Source organism: Leiobunum rupestre, chromosome 8, assembly GCF_980474605.1.
Source record: "Leiobunum rupestre chromosome 8, qqLeiRupe1.1.hap1, whole genome shotgun sequence".
NCBI classification, from domain to species: Eukaryota; Metazoa; Arthropoda; class Arachnida; order Opiliones; family Sclerosomatidae; genus Leiobunum; species Leiobunum rupestre.
In genome coordinates, this window is record NC_143391.1 from 4,746,762 (window position 1) to 4,763,602 (window position 16,841).

General features: G+C 43.5%; 6 non-coding genes across 6 annotated transcripts; all 6 read right to left on the reverse strand.

The window, feature by feature from the left end:
• Positions 1–13,489: 13,489 nt before the first annotated feature.
• TRNAG-GCC (transfer RNA glycine (anticodon GCC)) lies at positions 13,490–13,560 on the reverse strand. Its single transcript has one exon. It is a non-coding gene; the product is annotated as a tRNA-Gly (tRNA).
• Positions 13,561–14,902: 1,342 nt separating this feature from the next.
• TRNAG-GCC (transfer RNA glycine (anticodon GCC)) lies at positions 14,903–14,973 on the reverse strand. The gene has a single exon. It is a non-coding gene; the product is annotated as a tRNA-Gly (tRNA).
• A 224-nt stretch (positions 14,974–15,197) lies between these two features.
• Positions 15,198–15,268, reverse strand: TRNAG-GCC (transfer RNA glycine (anticodon GCC)). The gene has a single exon. It is a non-coding gene; the product is annotated as a tRNA-Gly (tRNA).
• Positions 15,269–15,640: 372 nt separating this feature from the next.
• Positions 15,641–15,711, reverse strand: TRNAG-GCC (transfer RNA glycine (anticodon GCC)). The gene has a single exon. It is a non-coding gene; the product is annotated as a tRNA-Gly (tRNA).
• Positions 15,712–15,936: 225 nt separating this feature from the next.
• On the reverse strand, positions 15,937–16,007 carry TRNAG-GCC (transfer RNA glycine (anticodon GCC)). Its single transcript has one exon. It is a non-coding gene; the product is annotated as a tRNA-Gly (tRNA).
• Positions 16,008–16,526: 519 nt separating this feature from the next.
• Positions 16,527–16,597, reverse strand: TRNAV-GAC (transfer RNA valine (anticodon GAC)). Its single transcript has one exon. It is a non-coding gene; the product is annotated as a tRNA-Val (tRNA).
• Positions 16,598–16,841: the final 244 nt, after the last annotated feature.

The following is a 16,841-nucleotide window of genomic DNA, read 5'->3' on the forward strand; positions in this document are numbered from 1 at the left end:
AATTCCACTCCTGTTGGAGGAGGGGATAAATGAATGTTTGCGGACGGTAAGTGTGAAGTCCGGTAGGATCATAGAGACGACACGATTCCCTCTTGTTGGGCGACGCCAGCCGGACAAGACCTGCAAGATCGGAGCGAGGGCACCACAGGAGCCATGAACCACGCTATTTACGATAATGAGACGCTTAATTATCTTCCCATTTTTTAATTTTGCAATCAGAGCGTGTGGGGGATATCCAACTTTTGGATTTTCCAGATGGCGCTGCAAACAGATGTTTAGGGCGTTTCCATTCTGAGAAGTACACGCTTATGGTATGGCCTATCTCACTGATAATGGCAGCAGGGTTACTTCTATGTGTTCTTGGTACGAATAATATAAAAGTGTTTCCTCCGTAAACCCGTTCGAATTATTATACCATGGAAAAATTGCTATGAAGTCTATTGAAAACATCAATAACTTTTTCCTTTTAATATGAAAAAAAGCACACATTTCCATCAAATTAGGTTATTGATAGTGAAATAGGGATTCCACCAATATAGAAGTAATGAGTCTTTTTCCCAGGCAAGGCGTTCAGGGACCAGGGGATGGACGTTGGTAGGAAAGCTCTGAATTTGCTGAAATGTTTTCATTCAGAACATGTTGAATGAAATAGACCTTCGTTGTTAGACGACGACAATTAAATTTTGATAGTAGTGTATCCACAGGATCCTTGGTTCAAGATCCCCTTACTCGCTAGTCCCTGATACTCTAGCGCCCTCTAGTGAGATCAAGTTCACATACATCCCTTTTCATTCATTAACTTTTTATGCTTTTAAAAATGTGGAAAATAGTTTATTTTTGTTGGTTTACTACATAGATATAAGAAATGGATATAAAGGTCTAGATAAATTTCGGGGCGTCTAAGCCTAACATAAAATACGGAATTGACACCTAGCAGACACCGAGGAAGGCACGTGACCAAGAGCGCGAGCTCTCTTAACATTTTAGTACTAAGTGCTTGACCTTTCCGCAGGCCGTAGTCTTTAGACACCATCTGTTGGTTACTTTTAGTATAATTTTTAAGCAGGAGACAATGGCTCTCGCGACGATAGCACGAGCTTTCTTACCGATAGATAGAGTCTTATAAGGATAGCCTGCAGAAATTACGCGTTTCTGCTAGCTGTCACCTCTGTATTCACTCCCTTTGAAATATTTTATCTAGACCTTTATATACATTTCTTATATCTATGGTTTACTATTAAACACCATTCGCGACCGAAATGAGTCTAGGTGGCGTAAAGTCGCTAGCTTCTACGAAGTAGCACCTATGATCAAAGCAGCCTTGGAAATAAGGTTTTTTTTTAAACTGGTCCTTATGACCAGTGACCCCCTAGCATATGAATTATTAAACTGGTCCCTATGACCAGTGACCCCCTAGCCTATGAATTATTAAACTGGTCTTATATAAAATGTTCTAATGTCATTTATAAGCCTAAAAAAACCTATACTACATGTTTAGAAGTTAAATTATGTTGGTAACATTAACTTTACACGTATTCACAATAGTTAACTTTATTTTATGAGTACCACAAGAATAGTACAATATAGTACCAAATCACCGACCCTCGTAATTTACCGTATTATCTATCTTTCTCTAGGCCCCGTAACTCCAGAGTCCCCGGTTCGTTACCGCGTAGCCAGGTAGCCTACCCTAGGAGGATTCAAGTGTACCTGGAGAAGAAATTTGTATTCCCCCCGACCAATGCCTCGCGGCTCGGCTACAGCTGTCGCCTGGTGTGTCAAATACTTGGACATAACGTTTTTAGCGCCACCTACAAAGCTTCAGAGTAACCTAGGAGTTACCAAAACATTCGTCTGCTAGACAGTATTTCGAACTTTAACGATTTTTAGCTTAGGCCACGTCGAAGAAATTTGCCCGAAAACTATATAATTTCAAAGAAAGTTGCAATGAATGTTAAGTTTTAAATTTAATTATGGGGAAATATTGATGCTTTGACAACTATCGTAGCGATTCTAGGTGCCATAAAATATAATTTTTTATCCAGTTCCTAAACCAAATACGTACTCATAGTTCACATTTTCCCCACTAGATGGCTTCGTTGTAGTTTTATGTCCAAGGGTTTGAGGCTTTGAGCAGCCTCTCCCGTGGCCCACCGGATTCTTATCCAGGTACACTTGAATCCTCCTAGGCCTACCGTACTCGGGTTAAGCGAGACTAGAGGATTGAGGGTTTCATGCCAGAGGGGGGTTAGACAGTTCGACTCGTTCGAGGGATGCGAGCGAAGGGACATAAAACCTCGACGTGCGGCCGCGGCGGTATAATAAGCGGAGTCGCTGTACATAGAAATCCAGTGAATAGGGAAATCAAAATTGATATAAACCTTAAATTCATCTCCTATTATTTGGAATTATTAAACTGGTCACCTTCTGTTTTTTTGTTATTATTTCGAATTAATAAACTGGACACGGTGACCAGTGACCCCCCAAATTTTGAATAAATAAACTGGTCTGAGCAATTAATTAATTGGTCTTTGACCACCTGACCACCGTTATTTCCAAGGCTGGATCAAAGACTATATTTACGCTTCGCTTACTAGACAGGCGTGTTCTATGGCTCAACTTGCATACCGATTGTGGCTCCATCTCGACGCTGGTCAAAATTTTCCCCTAGCTTGAGCTGTGTTACTAGTGGCGCCTCTAGCCACGGGTCCAAATATTAACCCAGCTTTTACAGTGCTACAGAGGTGTTAACAGGTTTTTCCTAGGAACACGCCTGTCTAGTAAGCGAAGCATATATATAGTCTTTGACCTATGATCTAGCGTCTGCTACAGTCCAATTAAAAAGTCATAAGAACGTCTTTCGAAGTCAGTTCACTATACGAAGGCATTCCTCATATCATTGCCACGATTGGAACTCTCTGCTTCGAAGACAAAATCCTTCAGCCCGGAATGCAAGTAGGTACTCTCTAAAACCTCAATCAAACTCTTACCGCGAGTCTCAAAAGGTGAGGTAGCCACGTTAAGCCTCGTCCGTGCCTTCTATATGCCGTTCGTTCGCTGGATATCTTCTAAAAGCAGATTCAGATGTTCTCTGAATTTTGTTTTAGTGTTGACATCCCATCTCCGTCGCCATTTGTTATGTTCGTTAATAATAATGCTTTTATACGAAAGATACTATTTAATACTGGAACAATGTTTACATGGAAAATGATAAAGGGAAAGTTTAGATGCTAAGCTCCGGTTGGAGTCAGGAACAAGAATGCCGGAGGCCGGCCGGGTGGGATGCTGGGTAGCCTCAACTCCTGGTTAGGTGGCGCCCTCTACAGTTAGTTAGGTTTGGAACATCTTATACAAAGTCATGTGGGTGTAACAATACCTCTTTTTTTGAAAAGTTAGATAATACTATGAAGTTGTAATCATTTGAAGGTTAATTTGATTTGTAACGGGCTGGTTTTCTTGTCTGACGTCTTGCCCTCGTGAGTGCCAAAGATGTGGTTTCTTGTGAATTTATGGGCGATGGTGTTGCTGTTGAGCTTCTTTCAGTTGCATCCGAGTGTGGACTCTTTGTTAGTGTGGGGGTGAAGTCCAACCTTAGTTTGATTGTTGATGAAGGTTTACGACCAGGAGTCTGAACTGGAGCTCTGTGTGGTGAGCGAGGAGCCGTAGCTGGGACTGTCGTCCTGACTGGTACTGTCTCTATGGCTGGTGCAATTGGAACAGTCACTAGGGATGGTGTCGCAATGGATGGAGTGGTCGTAGCTGGAACTTCTCCTCTTGTGGATGCACAGGGAGTGCTTGGGAGTTGGTGTTGATTTGGTACATGACCATCATATGATTTTTCAGTGGAGGTTTCCGTCCGCCAGCGTAGTTGATTTTGGTGGCGGCGTATCTCTCCTCTATTGGTTTGAATGGTATACATCATTTTGCCAAGGTGACTAGTGATCGTGCCTTTAAACCATTTGTCTCAGACACCAAAATTGTAGGCGTAAACCGTGTCATTCAGTCTAAATTTTTGTGTACGGTCAGTAGTGTTTATGTCTGCGATACCGATCGGGTACTGTGTATTACAGTTTTTTGGGTGACATAAGTCAAGCCGTGTTGTGATGTTACGTCCTAACATAAGTTCTGCAGGCGATTTGCCGCAGGAAGTAGGCGTCCGCCTGTGGTTGATGAGAATCCTGGCCATGCGTTCGTCTAAAGATCCAGTTTTGTGTACAGTGAGTCCGGTGTGTACTATATCGAGGGCTTCAAAGTTGATACTGGATACTTTCTTGAGGTTGTCTTTGATGGTTCTTACATTACCCTCAGCAGCTCCGTTAGAAGCGGGGTGATGTGGTGCGGTGCGCAAGTGGTGGATGCCATTAAATTTCGTGAAGTCTTCAAAGTCATAACTTGTGAAGCAGGTACCGTTATCCGTGACAAGTGTGTGCATTATGCCGAAACGTGCAATGCATTGTCGAAGGCACTTCATGACGGCTTGTGACGATTGTGTTGTGGTTATAAATACCTCAAGCCATTTGCTGTAGCTATCGACAATTATGAAAAGGTATTTTCCTTCAATGGGACTCGCAAAATCTGCGTGCACCCTTTCCCAAGGGGTTTTTGTGGTTGGCCATGGTTGGTATTGTTTTGCTGGCAAGGCTGTATGTTGGCGGCACGTTTGGCAAGTGTTTGACATTGCTTCAATATCCGTGTTAATCGTGGGCCACCAGATTCGAGACCTGGCCACTGCTTTCATGTTAAACACACCTTGGTGGGAGCTGTGAAGTTCCAGTAGAAGTTCGCGTTGTTTAGCTTCTGGAACTATCACTCGATTGTCCATGAGTAGGATGCCGTTGAAATTTGACAGTTCATCTCGTCGACGATGATATGCGGCCAAATCTGGATGGATTTTACTTGGCCACCCCTTCGTCATGCAATTTCTCAGCTTCCTTAGAAGGGGGTCTGCTTGCGTGGCATCGTCAAGCTGACGTGGCGTGAGTGGACCGGCCTCTGCTATGATTTTTATTAGGTATACATATTCAGCGGGTACCGGAGTGTGCTGTGTCGTACATGGTAGAGGTGATCTACTCAAAGCATCGGCGTTTGCATTTTGCGACCCTTTCCGGAACTTGATCTCATATGAGTATGCAACAAGCATAAGGGACCATCGCTGGATCCGGGCTGCTGCCATGGCTGCGATCGCTTTGTGAGCAGCTAGACGTGATACGAGGGGTTGATGGTCTGTGTAGAGCGTAAACTTCTTGCCGTACAAGTAGTCCTTGAACTTCGTCACTCCGTATATGAGGGCGAGACCCTCCTTGTCGAGCTGTGAATATTTTTTTTCAGCGGAGGTGAGGTTCCTAGAAGCGAAAGCGATCGGTTGATCTTGACCATCTATGAGATGAGATATTACCGCGCCGATGCCCACCGGTGAGGCGTCACATGCGACCGTGACTTCCTTGTTGATGTCAAAATGGACCAAGAGATTTGAGGTTTGTAATGTTTTCTTGGCTTCTGAGAATGCAACTTCTTGTTCTTTACCCCACACCCATGGTGTAGCATGTTGAAGAAGGGAATAGAGCGGTGCAAGGCGGGACGAATTGTTCGGGAGAAAGCGAGAATAATAATTTAGCATGCCTAGGAAAGAGCGCAGTTTTTCTACGTTTCCAGGCGCTGGTGCGTTCATTATTGCTGTCAACTTGTCCTCCAACGGATGAATGCCACGCTCATCGAGTCGGTGGCCCAGGAATTCAATTTCTGGTTGGAGGAACTTGCATTTTTCCAGTTTTAATTTTAAACCGAAAGCACTGAATTTTTGTAAAACTGTGCCCAAAACCTTCAGATGTTCCTCTTTTGTGCTGCCGCCCACGAGCGTATCATCTTGGAAGGGTGTGACATTTTTGACATCGCAGAGGACCATGTCCATCAACCTCTGAAATATGGCGGATGCGGAGGCCACTCCAAAAGGTAGGCGATTGAAACGGGAAAGGCCCAATGTTGTATTTATCACTGTGTATTTCCGTGACTCCTCGTCTAGCTCAACCTGATTTATTTGTGCCTGTCCTTCTTCTTTATTCTTAATTTCGCCAAGACTACGTTTCGAGTTTTCCATCGCTAGGACGATTGTCGTAGCCCTATCCAACGTCACTGCCGTTTTTTCATCCTCTTCAGCTATCAACTTCCGCTGCATTTCCGGGTCGTTGATTCCAAAGATGATTTTATCCACTATCATCTCGTCCCTGTTAGTGAATTTGCAGTTCATCGATAGAGCCTGGAGATCGGCTATGTATGCCTCCACCGATTCCCCGTCGTTTCGGTTTCGGCGATAAAACCGGAGTCGAGCGACGCAACGTAGAGGTACCGGGTTAAAATGTGTGGATAACGCCGTCACGAGTTCGGCGTACGCTTTTGAATCCATCGTCGCGGGACGCAAGCGATTACGTAATAACGTGTAAGTCCCCGTACTGAGCGCGGTTTGTAAGATTGCCTTCTTTTTGGCGGCAGCCGTGATATCGTTCGTCGTGAAATAGGCGTCGAGGCGTTCCGCGTACTGGTCCCACGATTCAGTTTTATTATCGAAGACATTCAAGTGTCCAAATAATGCCATTACCGATTGTTTCTGCGTCGACAGTGTGATCGCCGTAAAAATCGTTCAAATGTTAGTCACGTTTTGTTAATTTTTCTTCGTTTTCTTACGCGACTGTTAACCCGATAATATTAAGCGAATATTTCCGAATAATTGTTTATTTATTTACCCGATGGATGCAGATGTGTGTATCCGGATTCTTGTTCCATGTGGTTGCAAACAAAAGGTGAGGTAGCCGCGTTAAGCCTCGTCCGTGCCTTCTATATGCCGTTCGTTCGCTGGATATCTTCTAAAAGCAGATTCAGATGTTCTCTGAATTTTGTTTTAGTGTTGACATCCCATCTCCGTCGCCATTTGTTATGTTCGTTAATAATAATGCTTTTATACGAAAGATACTATTTAATACTGGAACAATGTTTACATGGAAAATGATAAGGGGAAAGTTTAGATGCTAAGCTCCGGTTGGAGTCAGGAACAAGAATGCCGGAGGCCGGCCTGGTGGGAAGCTGGGTAGCCTCAACTCCTGGTTAGGTGGCGCCCTCTACAGTTAGTTAGGTTTGGAATATCTTATACAAAGTCATGTGGGTGTAACACCCGATGAACCACGTGACCTTCTCCGATCACGACGCTGGGCAACGCTCCACCATCAGTTGTCGGCTACTGAACGTTCGACTGAACAGTCAATTGCCAGCAGGAGTTTGGGCATTGTTTCCAAAAAGCTGAAGATCCTCTCCGCCGATCGCGCCTACCACCGCATACTATAAACACTAAAGGCCATCACCCAGTTCATCTTCCACCCCGACGCACGTCTTTCGTCGAGCGGGATATCATATGCGAAGAAGTCCGCAAAATGATGCGAGGCAACGTTATTAATCCGTCCGCTTCGTTTGGCGTCGTTACTCGGTGATCATCTAATGGATCGGTTTCATTCACGGATTGACTAGACGTTCCGGCTCGGGCTGGACGATGACTCGACTGGGCCTCGGCAGGACTCTTCGCTAGGTCTGTGCGTCTGGGATCTGATGACGTGTTGGATTGTCGTTGTTGCTCTACTGGCTAGGTTTGTCGATCGCCTTCGTTAATACTCGGCTCCTCAGATACTTCCTTTCGTTCTTGCGTCGACTCGGTGTACATTGGAATCAAATGAATTCGATTGCGTCGGATGACCTCGGTTGATGTGGATATTAGATACGATCGTGGTTCATTACCGTACCTAGACGCAGTACGTCAATGATCCATACCACTTCACCTATTCCGAGGATTCGGAGTGGTTTAGCCCTGGGACGCTTGTCGTACTGGTCTTTTTGTTTTTGTCTGCGTCTAGTCTCTTTCTCAGCGACTTCTTTTCGGGATGGAATGGTCGGCTCTAGTTGTCTAGAGGAGGTTGGGACTGTTGATCGCAGTTTTCTTCCCATATGCCTACTCCTGTATGCGTCGCTGAAAGTGTTCGGAAGCCGAACTCAACCCAAATGGCAGACGGTTGAAATAGAAGCGTCCAAACGGTGTAATAAATGTCGTAAGAGAAGCCGACTCCGGATCCAACGGGATTTGCCAATAACCGCTGTTTGCATCTAGCTTCGTGAATATCTTGGCCCCAGACAGTTGTCCCAGCGTATAGTCGACTGCGGGTAATTGAAACTGTTCTCTTTGTTCAGCTCGACGAAATCTACGCAAAGTCTAATTGGGCCGGACGGTTTTCGCACGATGACCATTGGGGCACACCAGTCAGTCGGTACCTCAATTGGTGTTATAACTCCGTCTCTCAGCATTTGGTCGATTTCTTCCTTGGCCTGCTACATTAACGGTAGTGGAACTCTTCGTGCATTCGGAAGGGCTTACGGCACTGCATTTTCCCGAAGGCGAACGCTCCAAGTCAGCGCCAATTTCCGTACCACGTCATACCACTAAATATATTCTACTGGACGAGATCCTTAACCACAAGTCCCAGAAACGACCATTGTTCGCCATTTCCAGCTCACTTCGCACAGACGTTCTCCTGGCCGCTCACGATCACCATCCCGCCAGGCATATTGATTTTTTCAAAACGTTTCGCCAGACATCCTTTGGCCGAAACTACAGAAATCCGCCGAACAATACATCAGAATGTGTCCGTGGTGCCAGAGCCGGGAAAATTCCAACCACTCCCTTGCCCAGGGCAAACGTTTGAAAGGTTTGGAATGGATTTTCTGGGGCCGTTTCTGCAATCATGTCTTGGTTTGCATGGACCACTTGACAAAGTTGGCCGAGATCAAAGCCATCCCCGAAGCTACTACGGTAGAAGCCACCGTCTTTTTCTTGGACCACATCGTTTTCCGCTATGGCGCACCGGTGATGCTGCTTACGGACCGCGGCGTACAATTTATGGCTCACCTGCCACAGAACCTCCTGCAACAAAATGGCACTCACCACCTGTGCACCATGGCTTATCACCCCCAGACGAACGGGCTCAACAAAACTTTTGGTCGAAAAGTTGTCGATGTACGTCGCCGATGACCACCGTAACCTGGAGACACCTTCGCCTACTATACGGCAGTACAGGAATTTACCAGAGCTAATCCATTCTTCCATGTATATGGTCGTGATCCCTTCACGTCCCTAGACCGTACATTACCTGTCGCAACCACGATTTCGCCCGAACTATTGTTGATGCTGCATAGCAGCTTCGAATTATGACGAACGCCGACACGAGGACACTTCATCAATTCCATGGATCTATTGAAATAATTCATTGCCGCGTTCCAGTCTCGTTCAACGTCCGCATAAAGCTTGGTCGCCGAAGCCCTACTGACAGACATTACAGACTTATGGTTTAACGTATAAAACATATGTACCAATATAATATCCTTATGGATATGTACGACACGAAATGGGACGTGTGACAAAATCTATAAGTATGATACTAAGTGAAGCCGTGTAACGTACAATTAAAGGTGACATAATATAAATTAGTATGATACTAAAGCATTTTTACACTATACTGGGTTCCCCTTTGAGATATAAAATTTTGAGTGTTTTGGACAAGCCCGGGGAAGTAGCTTAACACATACGATCAGAAGAAAATAGGGGAAGTACGTACCTGTAGCTTTGAGCCATAGAAGTCGTCGTGTGACCCACGAAAATGCCTTTTTACGCATAATAAACCAAACTGAAAAAGTAGTTCCACTTTTGTTTTGATTCAACTCGGCTATAAACGACGAAAGCAAATACGCCTTAGCTCAATTAGCAGATAATGAGAAGGACATTATGTTACAATTGTTCTATTTAAGAAAAATTGATTTTTTAAACGATGTATTCATCCGCGATTTCCCGCCAAACCGTTTTGGCGCGAAAATTCGTGAAAAGTGACGCCTTTCCAAAGCTGACTAGAAGCGTACTTCCCCCTATTTTCTTCTGATACGATGTGTAACTTATACTACGGCGGGGCTAACTTGTTAATAGCTAATGGTACCTATACATTCTTTAATTATCCTAAAACTGGTGAAAATAATTCTGCATATTTACGAAGAATAGTGTTCAAAGCTTGTTTTGGTGGAACTGAAACATTATGCACTAGCCAATTTTACTTCCATATTGATGGTATAGTATCCAAGTTGGAATAAAGCCATTTTCATCCGCAAAATTAAGATTAACTTGATTCTTACGGATGACTGAAAGTGGTAAGACCTCCTCCTTTTGATCATAGACTACGTGAATCCTAGCTTTTCTCATGACTTCGAAATGTTCACCTGTGACTGAGCTCAGGGTCTTGGAGAAAGGTTTTAACTCGGATGGTCTAGGAATATGGTAAAAGGTGACCTCTATTATCAGCATATGTCCAGAGCTAGAATCAACTACGAATGAAAAATCTTTTTCATTCAGCTTGCATAGTGATTAATTCTTGCGGAGGACCATCATCATCATATCTGTTCGTGTGCACTGCACTGAGCCTGATCAATGCGGACTCAATGGATTGGATCATCGTCCTCTTTGACGTAATTTATACGGTTATCTTTCCATCTATTACTTCTGCGAAAAATGTTCTTTGAATCTTGAGTTGAAATCGTATTTGTTGAAAATCTGCTGGCGGTTGAAATGTGACCTTTTTTCTGACATGTGTGAGATCAAAGATAATCTAGACTATAGATATAGCGTCGATGAAAGGACATTTAGAGTTAAAAGGATCTCTACGCTTGCATTTTGGTTCTTATATGTATATTAGGTAACTTGCCCATTTTGGATCTACTTTTTCTTGCTTGAGCTCTAGAACGATTGTGACATTGTCTATACTTGTTCGTGATTCTGATCAGTTTGATCCAATGGCCAGCTTAACTTTAGAAGGTTTGGTAGAAAAGTGCAAATGTTCTATTATTAATGACATCTTCTTACGTCAAAAGCAAAGACCAACATCAAGAGCTTTTTACAATATTCGACATATAGTCAGCTTGTGAGCAGCCATATCCACGAAAGCCAACAAGAAATCATCAGTGCACATCTGGGAATACCCTCTCGGGAAAGAGCTTACGGAGGTTTGGTTGGCATACTTCGGCCGCAGTGATCAGGCCATTTGAGTATCGCAAATATCGGAAAGGGCCATATGGGGCGGAGAAAGTGCAGAGATGAGAACTTTCTTCCAGGGCTGGCGCTAGGATCTTCCGGCCTCAGCTAATTTTTACTCCAAAATTTGTTTTTTTGGAAATAGTCAGATAATTTTAGTTAGGCACCCGTTCCGGTGGGCCCCTTTCGGAGGCCCGGGCCCGGGGTACTTTTGCCCCGCTTACCCCCCTAACGCCGGCCCTGTTTTTTTCCCGTGAGGGCAATTTAACAAAATTAGATCTGAATATCCAACACTGTGAAAACTGTCTTGCCGCTTAAAGTATCAAATATTTCCTGTGTTGGTGGTATACATAAAAATTTTGAGGCTTAATGGAACAATTCGGCGATGATCTATACAGATGCGTACAGAGCCATCGGGTTAACGTGTAACCACCATGGGATGAACCCATTGGAAAGGGCCTGTAACAGGAACTATAATGCCAAATTGTTGCTGACGCTAATCACGACCAACGTAAGTGATAAAAGGTAACGGGTTCGGTTATCATAGCAACAGCGTGGCACCTAGGAGCAACAAACACCAGGAGAACTTTTAAACACGCTAACGCAGTGTTGTGTACAAATTTCGTTGGACGAACCTTTACGCTGCACGTTTTACGGAAAGGTGGAAGACAATTTCCGAATTTTCCCCTTCCGACGGCAGCAGGTGCTAAAGCGTCTAACCAATGAAAAATGTACGCAAGAAAATGCATGACTTTTGACGGGTTGCGTTCTCCTTGTGTGGCGTGCTGTGTTTGTTCCTCCAAGTTGGCACAGACAGAAAGGCCGAACTACTACCGACAGAACGACACCCCAACTAAATTTCTACCACTTTCCTTCGAGGAGAATACAATGTTTAACACTGTTTCAATAGGAGCCTAGTACGTCGCATTTCCATTTGAGGGACCAAAATCCCTATTTGATCCTACCAAAGACGTGGCACTGACATAGAAAGAGAGAGCTAATACCGCCAGAACGACAACCCAAATAAATATCAACCAATTTCTCTCGACGAGAATACAATAAAAATAATAATAATAATAATAATAATAATAATAATCAGCTAGGCTAATACCCAATGCACCACCTTAGGCCTAAGTCATCAAGCGACTTTTTAAGCCTTTAATTCAGGTGGCCGGGTTACAATGCGTAGGAGGGTGGTGGCAATTAGTGATCATCATGTTCATTGGTATAAAAACAATTACCCTGTTGAAGAAAATTGCCGCCATTAAAAATAAACTCTGAAAGTACCCAATCCTCTGAAAGTATTCAATATAGCATAGACAAAACCCTGTATAGCAATACCCAAGATTTTATAACATAGCATAGCCCCCGATCTCTAAAATGCACAACGGACATGATATTTCCTTTCGATTGAGATATCCTAGTTATTCTAAGCTTAATTCTCGGAGAGTTATGTGGAATACGGTGGAGGTGGCATCGGTTACGCAGTACGTCAAACTAGTACAGACAAATCCCCCGAGATTGTGTAAAAAAGGATATACACCGACTTTAAAAAAATTGCGTTTTCGCATAAAGTCGGAATTTCTATAACACTTAAGAAGTTCTTTCGGGTGGTGCAATCTCACCCTTTGCTAACTTCCACGCTTGTAAAATGGCTGACCAGTTACGCTTAAAGCTTCATTCATGCTGACAGCGTTTAATTTAAACATGCAATAGTTAATTTGGTTAATAATTGTGTTATCAAGCAATTTATTTAAAATTTAACAAGGTTTAAATTAAAGGGACCCAGAATCTTTAGAAATTCGGAAATATGGGCAGCATATAATTGGTCTATCTGCTATCACGAGGTACACAGAAAGGGAGGAGCTACGTGAAATTCAGGTAGAATATTTCAATTGATTATGTTGCCTTTTAATAATTATAAACCTAACCAATGAAAATAAAAAGGAACAAAATCACAAATATAACTAATCTAATAATAACATTTATTTTTATTTTTTAAAGTTATACCAAATCTGTTTTCACTGTTCTTTAATTTTAAATCAATTGTAATTAAAGTTTGTTTAAAATTATTCAATCAACGACTACTTAATTATCTAAGCAAATTAATGAACGCAGCAAGCCAAGCTCTATCGTAATGGGTGATAGCGTACAAGGAAGTACTTCTTTGTAACATTATCAATTTACCTACTAATGATTATGTAACATGGTTGCTCTATAACCAGCAATATTGTTCCTTTTTTTGGTCACGACTCAGGAGGCTTAAAAGGAAAATCGAACCACTAAAGTTATTATCGCTCTTCGTATTCAAATTATTATATATTCGCGCATAGAATGAGTGAGTGCGAAAATATACATTATTTTTGAAAACAATTAAATGAAATGCACTGCATTGGCCGGGAATCGAACCCGGGTCACCCGCGTGGCAGGCGAGTATTCTACCACTGAACCACCAATGCTGAAAGATGGCGACCACGTTCAAACCTTGGAGTAGAGAAGTTGACTGGAGGGGAAAAGACGGTGGGAAGTCTGTAAGCTCAACGTTACCCAGAATCCTTTGCTTCGCGGTAGGGGCGCCTTAGTGTCACCCTCAATCGGGCAGTAATCCATTTTAAACATTTTTCCAAAGTTGCATGGTTTTTACCAGGTTTTGGAACTGGGTGGAATGTTATATTTACATGGTATCTGGAATCACTTTTGCAATTTTTATAACAGCAGTACTTTTTCATTATGAACAATTCTAACTATGTCAATGGTTAAACTATATAGTACCGTTTTTAAAACATAATTTTAACGGTTTGTTCGGCCTTAGTTCTATAAAATCAACATCAAATATTCACAACACCCTTGGAAATAGCTCTCTTTTTCGCCGCTAGAGTAAGGTAAAACGTAGGCCCCTACCAAAAACGCAGTGCATGCTGGGAGGGCTTAGGCCGAATTGATGGGGGAAGAGACTCAATGCTACAGATATGGAAATTTCCCCTCCAGTCTTCTCTACTCCAAGTTCAAACCCTCGAGTCGGAAAATATACATTATTTTTGAAAACAATTAAATGAAAAGCACTGCATTGGCCGGGAATCGAACCCGGGTCACCCGTGTGGCAGGCGAGTATTCTAAAACTGAACCACCAATGCTGAAAGATGGGGACCACGTTCAAACCCTCGAGTCGGAAAATATACATTATTTTTGAATCAATTAAATGAAAAGCACTGCATTGGCCGGGAATCGAACCCGGGTCACCCGTGTGGCTGCCGAGTATTCTACCACTGAAAAACGAATGCTGAAAACTGGCGACCACGTTCAAACCCTTGAGTCGGAAAATATACATTATTTTTGAAAACAATTAAATTAAAAGCACTGCATCGGCCGGGAATCGAAACCGGGTCACCCGCGTGGCAGCCGAGTATTCTACCACTGAACCACCAATGCTGAAAGATGGCGACCACGTTCAAACCCTTGAGTTGGAAAATATACATTATTTTTGAAAACAATTAAATGAAAAGCACTGCATTGGCCGGGAATCAAACCCGGGTCACCCGTGTGGCAGGCGAGTAATCTAAAACTGAACCACCAATGCTGAAAGATGGTGACCACGTTCAAACCCTCGAGTCGGAAAATATACATTATTTTTGAATCAATTAAATGAAAAGCACTGCATTGGCCGGGAATCGAACCCGGGTCACCCGTGTGGCAGGCGAGTATTCTACCAGTGAAAAACGAATGCTGAAAACTGGCGACCACGTTCAAACCCTTGAGTCGGAAAATATACATTATTTTTGAAAACAATTAAATTAATAGCACTGCATCGGCCGGGAATCGAAACCGGGTCACCCGCGTGGCAGGCGAGTATTCTACCACTAAACCACCAATGCTGAAAGATGGCGACCACGTTCAAACCCTCGAGTCGGAAAATATACATTATTTTTGAATCAATTAAATGAAAAGCACTGCATTGGCCGGGAATCGAACCCGTGTCACCCGCGTGGCAGGCGAGTATCCTACCACTGAAAAACGAATGCTGAAAACTGGCGACCACGTTCAAACCCTCGAATCGGAAAATATACATTATTTTTGAAAACAATTAAATTAAAAGCACTGCATCGGCCGGGAATCGAAACCGGGTCACCCGCGTGGCAGGCGAGTATTCTACCACTAAACCACCAATGCTGAAAGATGGCGACCACGTTCAAACCCTCGAGTCGGAAAATATACATTATTTTTGAATCAATTAAATGAAAAGCACTGCATTGGCCGTGAATCGAACCCGGGTCACCCGCGTGGCAGGCGAGTAATCTACCACTGAAAAACAAATGCTGAAAACTGGCGACCACGTTCAAACCCTCGAGTCGGAAAATATACATTATTTTTGAAAACAATTAAATGAAAAGCACTGCATTGGCCGGGAATCGAACCCGGGTCACCCGCGTGGCAGGCGAGTATTCTACCACTGAAAAACGAATGCTGAAAACTGGCGACCACGTTCAAACCCTCGAGTCGGAAAATATACATTATTTTTGAAAACAATTAAATAAAAAGCAATGCATCGGCCGGGAATCGAAACCGGGTCACCCGCGTGGCAGGCGAGTATTCTACCACTGAACCACCAATGCTGAAAGATGGCGACCACGTTCAAACCCTCGAGTCGGAAAATATACATTATTTTTGAAAACAATTAAATGAAAAGCACTGCATTGACCGGGAATCGGACCCGGGTCATCCGCGTGGCAGGCGAGTATTCTACCACTAAACCACCAATGCAAAAAGATGGCGACCACGTTCAAACCCTCGAGTCGGAAAATATACATTATTTTTGAAAACAATTAAATTAAAAGCACTGCATCGGCCGGGAATCGAAACCGGGTCACCCGCGTGGCAGGCGAGTATTCTACCACTAAACCACCAATGCAAAGAGATGGCGACCACGTTCAAACCCTCGAGTCGGAAAATATACATTATTTTTGAATCAATTAAATGAAAAGCACTGCATTGGCCGGGAATCGAACCCGGGTCACCCGCGTGGCAGGCGAGTAATCTACCACTGAAAAACAAATGCTGAAAACTGGCGACCACGTTCAAACCCTCGAGTCGGAAAATATACATTAATTTTGAATCAATTAAATGAATAGCACTGCATCGGCGGGGAATCGAAACCGGGTCACCCGCGTGGCAGGCGAGTATTCTACCACTGAACCACCAATGCTGAAAGACGGTGACCACGATCAAACCCTCGAGTCGGAAAATATACATTATTTTTGAAAACAATTAAATGAAAAGCACTGCATTGGCCGGGAATCGAAACCGGGTCACCCGTGTGGCAGGCGAGTATTCTACCGCTTATCCACCAATGCTGAACCCTGGCTAAAACATTCAAACCATCGAGTCTGAAAATATACATTATTTTTGAAAAAAGGTAAATGAAAAGCACTGCATTGGCCGGGAATCGAACCCGGGTGACCCGCGTGTCAGGCGAGTATTCTACCACTGTGTCACCAATGCTTGAAACTGACCGCCACGTTAAAACCCTCAAGTCGGAAAATAAACATTTTTTGAAAAAAATTAAATGAAAATCACTGCATTGGCCGGGAATCGGACCCGGGTCACCCACGTGGCAGGCGAGTATTCAACCACTGGACCTCCAATGCTGAAACCTGGCGAAAACGTTCAAACCCTCGAGTCGGAAAATATACATTATTTTTGAAAACCATTAAATTAAAAGCACTGCATCGGCCGGGAATCGAAA